The sequence below is a fragment of the Passer domesticus genome, chromosome 11, assembly GCF_036417665.1.
Source record: "Passer domesticus isolate bPasDom1 chromosome 11, bPasDom1.hap1, whole genome shotgun sequence".
Taxonomy (NCBI): Eukaryota; Metazoa; Chordata; class Aves; order Passeriformes; family Passeridae; genus Passer; species Passer domesticus.
Window position 1 is genome coordinate 32,975,544 of NC_087484.1, and position 8,847 is coordinate 32,984,390.

Sequence of the window (8,847 nt, forward strand, 5' to 3'; positions counted from 1 at the left end):
AATATCTAACCTATACCTTCCCTGACGTAGCTTGAGACTGTGTCCCCTTGTTCTGTCAGTTGCTGCCCGGTGGAAGAGACCGACCCCCACCTGTCTACAACCTCCCTTCAGGAAGTTGTAGAGAGCAATAAGGTCACCTCTAAGCCTCCTCTTCTCCAGGCTAAACAACCCCAGCTCCCTCAAATGTTCCTCGTAGGGCTTGTTTTCCAAGCCCCTCACCAGCCTCGTTGCTCTCCTCTGGACACGCTCAAGTATCTCAATATCCTTCCTAAATTGAGGGGCCCAGAACTGGACACAGTACTCAAGATGTGGCCTCACCAGTGCCGAGTACAGGGGGAGAATGACCTCCCTGCTCCTGCTGCTCACACAAGTCCTAATGCAGGCCAGGATGCCGTTGGCCTTCTTGGCCACCAAGGCACATTGCTGGCTCATATCCAATCGGCTGTCAACCAGCACCCCCAGGTCCCTTTCTGCCTGAACACTGAAGGAGTGTAGGGGGATGCCCCCAATGAGAGAGGGACAAACTAGCCTTTGTCCCCCAAAAAAGGAAGAAAGCCCAGAAGTTTCTCCCAACGATCAGGTGAAAAGCCACCTTATAGGACCCCAGAGACTTCACTAAAACCTTAGGGTCACCTAATTGGATGAGAGCCAAAAGATCCCGCCTGGGCCATCAGGTAGAAAAAGAGAAGACAAAAGAATGACGAGGCTTTTGTGAAGGTGTTTTACCAGGAGCAGACCTCTGTACCTGGATCGGATTTTCTGTTTATTGTTTTTCCTTTTATTAAACAGTTTGGTTTCCAACACTGCAGCAGAAGCCATCCTGCTCATTATTTGCCTCCAAAGGTAATAGCTGAGCTATCCTTTGTGTGTATTAAGTTTTCTTTTAAAGGCTCATAAAACCCTGGCCCGACGAAACAAAACTTAATACGTGGCACCTGGACAGAATTTCTCATATTGAGGAAGATGGTCTAGGAATTTTTGATTACCTCAATCAAAATAGGACAATTTTCCTTGGTATTTGCGTTTTTGGAGAAGCAGGCCTGCACCTGAGTTTTTTGTCGCGTTAAAAAAGAAAACTCAGAAGAAGAGATTTGGGGTTTAGAGGGAATCCCAAATCGAAGCCTCATACCGGTGAAGAAGAGGCTATAATTCAGACGGGACGGGAGCATACAGCACACACCCTCAGAGGATACTGTGAATCGGCTAAGCTGAAACTGTTGCACCCAGGACCCGGGAAAAAGTCTATACCAAGAAGGACGACCAGAAGACTCGGTGAGTTTCACCATGGGGAATCGGTTGTCAGTAGCTGAGCAGGAATTTTTTTCGTATTTTAATTATAAGTTGGAAATCCAAGATATTCAGTTTGACAAAAAACAGCTGAAAAAGCTTGTAAAATGGGTCTTACAAGAGTTTCCAAACTCAGACATGTCTCAGAAACTCGATCCAGACTTCTGGGATTCAGTTGGACTGAAATTATATAACACAGAAAAGAACAAGAAGTCCAACTTAAAGCTGCGTCCAATATTCAGGACGGTATTGAAATTTGTAATAATGGAAAATGAAAAGCAAGCAAAGACCAGGGAGAGAGCAGAATGCAGGCAGGACAGAGAAGACAGGAGAAAGCGAAGTTCTGAGGGGACCCAAAAACCTTCCTTTATCCCAGCCGAGAAACCCCGGTGGAGAGGCCGGGAGGCAGCCAGGCCAGCTGCCCCCCCGCCTGCCTCACCGACCCCATCCCGAGACAGGGGGGAGCAGACCAGCCCTGGCCAGGCTTGTCTGCAAAACCCGTCTTCCAAAAACCCTACCAGAGCAAAGTCCTCTCTATCTCCTCTCAAAACCTTGCTTTGGCGTTCAAAATCGGTGAATTTTGACAGTAAAACTGGAAAAAGCCGAGCCGATAGAATCCAGTCTGAGAACAATAGAGCACGTGGCAATCGCCATTATAGCCCCGAGCCCAGCTCTGTCCTTCGTGGGCGTGGCTCGCCATCCTCGTCAGACTCCCAGGAGTCCCTGGGTGGCTGCTCCCTGAGCTCCTGTCCATCAGAGCAGGGACGCGCCCCTTTTGTAGGCGGTGCCCGGTCGGTGTCCCTGCCCCTGCTCCCCGCCCACAGCCCGGGACGGCACACCCCCTCTCTGCCGAGCGTGGGAACCGGAAGTGATGCGCCGGAACTGACCCTATCCAAAATGGCGGCGCCCATGTCCGATAACTTGCCGGAACAAAAAACAAACTATTCCTATGCTCCACAATGTAATTTCAAACAATCTAAGGAAGAGTTTAACACACAGGGAGTCACAGATACCTGGCAGAGGATAAGGAAGGATGCAGTTCAGGAAGGAGAGTGGGAAATTGCATCGAAATTGAAGGTTTTTCCTGTGAAATACACTGCAGGTCCGGGACCCAGGGCTACATGGCAACAAATTAACTTTGCTGAGTTAAAAGAAATTTGCAAAGCCTCTCGTCTGTATGGTAGAGATTCTGCCTATTTCAGAAGCCTATTACAGGCCACCTTCACAGCAAACATATTCACTCCACATGATCTAAAACAGCTTTGCACATCCCTGCTATCTCCAACAGAATTTTCTTTGTGGGAACTAGCATGGAAACGTTTGTTAAACGACCTTTTAAGAGGTTATGCAGGAACTCCAGCTACTGCAAATTTGACTATAGATCAGCTCTCAGGTGAAGGAGCTCATACAGATCCTCAAATACAAGCCCGAACTCTTAGTAGACAAGTATTGCAGGATGTCAAAGAAGCAGCAAAAACAGCTTTGTTACAGGTCCCTGATGGCAACAAGCCAGAACTAGATTTCACAGAAATAAAACAGGGCATAGATGAGCCTTATATTAAGTTTTTGGACCGTTTAAAAATGGCATTAGAAAAGCAGATTCCAATAGATCGAGCCAGACAAGAGTTATTAAAACGGCTTGCAATTTCTAATGCAAACCCAACCTGTAAAAAGGCATTACGTACATTACCACAGGATCCTGAGCCCACCCTGACACAGCTAGTAGATGCTTGCAACCGCCTGAGCACCCCTGAGCATGCAGCAGCCATGCAGGCAGAAGTATTGGCCAGTGCCATCACAACAGCTCAAGAAAACACCCTAAAGCAGCAGGAAAAAGCAGTAGAAAAGCAAACACAAACCCTAGCAGAAGCCTTAATAGCATTCAAAGGTGCAATTGAGAACCAACAAATTCCAAGGGACTCGTGCTATTCGTGTGGTCAGAGAGGTCATTTTAAAAGGGGATGTCCTAGGACCCGCAGAAGGCCATTGCCAAGAAACAGTGGATGCAGAGGTTTCTGTCACAATACTAACAGCTTTTACCCAGCACAGGGTTTTTCGTGCCATCTGCCGGGAAACGTGCAGCCCAGCACGGAGCAGTGGCGTGCAATGATACAAAAACCACTGCACCAGAGGCCAGAGACCACCACAGGCCACCAAGTTCAGAACTGCAACACATCCTTGCAGGACTTCCGACCACAATGTCCCCAGGTACCAGACTGGAGCTGTCTACAGCCCAGCCAGTGATGCTAACCAATGCTGTTGCTTACACAGTGTCTACAGGACAGCTGGGACCTGAACCACAACCACGTCAGTTCTTAATAGTGGGAGTGAGCAGATCCCATGCAGAAGGGTTTTATGTCATTCCAACTGTGCTGTCTGTCACCTGTTCACAAGAAATTACAGTCTTAGCTTTGTGTCTAGACCCTCCATGTTTTTTACCCAAAGGACTAACCATAGCGCAAGCTTTCCTCCTACCAGAGTCACAGAACAACACAGCTATCATCGCTTGGACCAGGCACATCAGCCGCGGGCGGCCTCAGCTCACCTGTGTCCTGAAGCACCTCGGGCAAGCCATCACCCTCACTGGCCTGATAGATACCGGAGCAGACGTCACTCTGATATCGAGATCGAAATGGCCACAGGACTGGACCGTCGTGCCTACGCTGGATCAGCTGGCAGGTATTGGTGGTCACTGTGAGAGCTTTCGGAGCTCGCACGCAGTCACATTTGAGGGGCCTGAAGGTCGTGTTGCCACCACAAGACCATTCATTGTAGGAGCTGATATAGTTCTTTGGGGACGGGACATTTTATCACAATGGCATCTCAGGTTAGAAACTGGATTTTAACAAAAGCTGTTGATGGACATAACACTTTAAAACTTACATGGACATCTAACACACCCATTTGGGTCAGCCAGTGGCCCTTACCTGAAGAGAAACTTGCTGCTTTAGAGCAGTTAGTGCAGGAACAATTAACCAAAGGTCATTTAACTCCAACTACTAGTCCCTGGAACACTCCAGTTTTTGTAATCAAAAAGCCAAACAGTGGGAAATGGAGGTTGTTACAGGATCTCAGAAAAATTAACGAAGTAATTCAAGAAATGGGTTCTTTACAACCAGGTTTACCCTCTCCTGTTATGATTCCAAAAGATTGGAAGCTAACTGTTATTGATTTAAAAGACTGTTTTTTCAATATTCCCTTGCACCCAGACGATGCACCAAGATTTGCATTTTCCATCCCATCCATAAATCAGCAAGCACCTTTGAAAAGATATCATTGGCTCGTTCTTCCACAAGGAATGCGCAACTCGCCGAGTATATGTCAGTGGTATGTTGCAAAAATACTTTCCTCAGTTCGTGCACAATATCCAAATTCTCTCATATTACATTACATGGATGATATCTTAGTAGCAGCAAAGGACCAAGCATCAATGCAGGAGACAACAGATCAGGTCATCTCAGCAGTAGAGAAAGCAGGACTCACTGTAGCAAAAGAAAAAATACAGACACTTCCTCCCTGGAAATATTTAGGATACAGGATCACAGAACAAACGGTAACTCCGCAGCCACTCCAGCTAAGGACAAATCCAAAGACCTTGAATGAAGTGCAGCAGCTTGTAGGCACTCTGAACTGGCTTCGTCCACTACTAGGCCTTTCAAATCAGGACTTAGCTCCTCTGGCAGATTTGTTAAGAGGAGACACAGCCTTAAACTCACCGCGAGAATTCAACAAAGAAGCTCAAAATGCTTTAGAGAAAGTGATGAGAGCCATCCAGTCACGTCAGGCTCATCGGTATAATCCTAACCTGTCTTTTTTGTTTGCAGTTTTAGGGGAGAGTCCACAACTTCATGGTTTGATATTCCAGTGGGATCTAGAGAAGAAGGACCATCTGATAATCTTAGAGTGGGTTTTCCTATCGCGTCAATTGGGTAAAACTATAACAACTTGCCCTGAAATTATTTCACAATTGATTATCAAGGCTAGATCTCGAATGCTTTCCCTTGCAGGAAGAGATTTTGCAGAAATCTTTCTGCCTGTCACAACCATCTACTTAGAATGGTTAATTCAAAATTCAGAAGTTATGCAATTTGCTTTGGAAAATTTTGCAGGAAAAATTTCAGTCAATTGTCCCAAACATGAGCTATTAAGTTCATCTTTAAAATTAATTCATAAGCCTTTAAGAAGTAATGTACCCCTTGAGGCAATCACATTTTTTACAGACGGTTCTAGGAAGTCTAAAAAATCTGTGATTGCTTGGCAAAATTCAGAGACAAAAAAATGGGAATCAGATATTGAGGAAGTAGATGGTTCTGCACAGATTACAGAGTTGGCAGCAGTTGTACGGGTCTTTTCAAAATTCACATTTCCTTTTAATTTAGTAACAGATTCAATTTACGTTGCAGGTGTGGTGGAAAGAGCAGAAGGATCTCTGCTAAAAGAAGTTGCTAATGATCAGTTATATAGTTTGCTCAAACAGTTAATCTTACTTCTTTCCATTCGACAAGAACCTTACTTTGTAATGCACATTCGCTCACATTCTTCTCTTCCAGGTTTCTTAGCAGAGGGAAATGCCATGGCTGATTTGTTAGCCATGCCAATCCAGCACACACTTCCTAATGTTATTGAACAAGCAAGAATGAGCCATGCTTTCTATCACCAAAATGCACCTGCTTTAGTAAGAATGTTTAACATCTCTCAGAATCAGGCAAAAGCAATTGTTCAGTCATGTCCAGATTGCCAGAAATTAGCTATACCAGCAATAGCAACAGGAGTTAACCCTCGAGGCTTAAATAGCCTGCAGATATGGCAAACAGACATCACTCAATATCAGTCATTTGCAAGGTTCAAACATATACATGTATCAATAGATACCTTCTCAGGAACAATTTTTGCTTCTGCACATCAAGGAGAAAAAAGTAGAGAAGTGATTAAACATTTCTTACAAGCATTTGCATCCCTAGGTATTCCTCAAGAAGTCAAAACTGACAACGGACCAGCCTACATTTCTAATAAATTGCAAGAGTTTTTCAAAACTTGGGGTATCAAACATACCACAGGTATTCCACATTCTTCCACAGGCCAGTCTATTGTAGAAAGAGCACACAGGTCATTGAAAATGATACTAGAAAGACAGAAAGGGGGGACAGAAGTGCTTTCTACAATAGAGAGGCTGAATAAAGCTGTATATGTTTTTAACTTCTTAAACAATTCCTTTATGGAGCAGGTACCACCAATTTTCAGGCATTTCAGCAATACCAGTCAGGCAAAGCTCAAGGAAAGACCACCAGTCTTCATCAAGGATCCAGAGACAGGACAGATTTCAGGACCCCATCCTCTTGTAACATGGGGCCGGGGGTTTGCATGCATTTCTACAAACACAGGTCTTCGATGGATCCCTGCAAAGAATGTCAAGCCACAAGTGCAGCCGATCCGAGAGCAGCAGACGGCACCAGAAGAAGAATGCACAAACAACTGAACCACAGATAGAAGCAAAGACTGTTTTCTAAGTTTGCATTAGTTAAAATTGTTTGCAAGAAAGTTTTGCACTGAAAAAGTTTTGTAGTTATTGTTGTGATAAAAAAGTTGTTAAACCTACCTCTATGTAAAAGTCACACATATAGCCAAAAATTTGAAGCCTACCTGGAAAAACACTTCACCAAAGTTAAGATAGAGAATTGGCAGCAAAAATTATTGGCATTCTAATCTATACTCCTTTCTCCTCTTTCTTTCTAAATGTATAGTAAAGGGTGAGATGAAGGAGTGTAGGGGGATGCCCCCAATGAGAGAGGGACAAACTAGCCTTTGTCCCCCAAAAAAGGAAGAAAGCCCAGAAGTTTCTCCCAACGATCAGGTGAAAAGCCACCTTATAGGACCCCAGAGACTTCACTAAAACCTTAGGGTCACCTAATTGGATGAGAGCCAAAAGATCCCGCCTGGGCCATCAGGTAGAAAAAGAGAAGACAAAAGAATGACGAGGCTTTTGTGAAGGTGTTTTACCAGGAGCAGACCTCTGTACCTGGATCGGATTTTCTGTTTATTGTTTTTCCGTTTATTAAACAGTTTGGTTTCCAACACTGCAGCAGAAGCCATCCTGCTCATTATTTGCCTCCAAAGGTAATAGCTGAGCTATCCTTTGTGTGTATTAAGTTTTCTTTTAAAGGCTCATAAAACCCTGGCCCGACGAAACAAAACTTAATAGAACACTATCCAGCCACACCGTCCCCAGCCTGTAACGCTGTAGGGGATTTTTGTGGCCAAAATGCAGAACACGGCACTTAGACTTATTAGACTTCATATTGTTGGACGTAAAGATGAAAGCCAGCCTTTCATGCCCCAGTCTTTCAACAGTCCAGTGAGCCAGTCGTTGTTGCCTTTTGTCTGGATCTTATTGATTTGATCTGTGAGCAGCTGGCCGCTCTGGTATACTGAGTCCCTATGTGAGAAGAGGTTGACATGCGTGGCCATGGGCAAGAAATTGTGGCTTGGCTGTGGAACCACCCATGCGAAGGCATGCGGCATAGTTAGGAGCATCCAGCTTCCTGCTGCAGTGGCAAGAAAGGACAGCATCCTTTGACTTTAGCTAATTTACTAGTGGGTGGAGGCTTGGGTGGCCTGAAAGTAAAGAGATAGGGAGATTGCAATGTGAAACTGAAATTCTGTCCCACTAAACTTTCTCTTCTGTAAGGCAAGGGTTTGAAGTCAGCTTATTAGAAGAATCAAATATCAAGGCTAGAATACAGTTTTTCCAATTGTTAAGCGGGATATCGCAGTTAGTGGTGTCTGAGCTCTCTTGGTGTTGGTGTGTGTGGTCCACACTGCTTAGGAGATCTTCTTCTGTCCTTCTTCTTCTTTTGCAGGCTGCTGCTGTCTCTCTTAGGCTTTTGTTCTGTTTTTCTGATGGTGGCTGTGGTGTTTGCCTGGCCATTGGCAGAAGAGTTTTATGTTTTTTGCTGGGATGCGTCTTGGGCCTGCTGCTGTAGAGACACAAGCATATCCTCCCTCCCAAGTAATGAATGGGAAAGGGCCCATAATTTCTTTGGATTCAGGGTCTTTGATCAACACAGGTGGCTTTTCTTTTTATTGGGCTGCCAATTAAATATAAAATGCCTGATGACTGGGGGAGTTGTTGAAAAAGTTGAGCACATCAAGGGCCTTGGCCAGGCTCTCAATGGGAGATAATATGTGGACTCCCTGTCTCTGTTGATCAAGGATCCTTTGGATGGAAGAGTGGGCCCTCTGGACGATGGACTGTCCTGTGGCAGAGTGTGGTATGGCTGTGACATGTTTTGTAGCCCACTGGTCAGAAAATGGTTGGAATCAGTGGGAGGTATAAGCAGGACCATGATCAGTTTTAATTTCCTGTGGAACAGGGGAGGTGGAAAAGGCTAAAAAGTAACGTTTTATAGCATCTTTTGATTTTTCAGCAGCATGGGCAGGGGCAGAAATCGCAGCGTTGTCGGTGTGGATTGAGACGGGGATGTATTTTAGTCTCCCAAAAGGGGCTTGGTGTGTGATGTGTGATTGCCCGATCTGGAGAGTCTTTAGTCCTCTTGGATTGAG

The 8,847-nt window shown here is 45.1% G+C and overlaps 1 long non-coding RNA gene across 1 annotated transcript; it reads left to right on the forward strand.

The window, feature by feature from the left end:
- Positions 1-417: 417 nt before the first annotated feature.
- Positions 418-7,361, forward strand: LOC135278341 (uncharacterized). Its single transcript, XR_010345860.1, has 2 exons — positions 418-1,272; positions 3,766-7,361. It is a non-coding gene; the product is annotated as an uncharacterized LOC135278341 (long non-coding RNA).
- Positions 7,362-8,847: the final 1,486 nt, after the last annotated feature.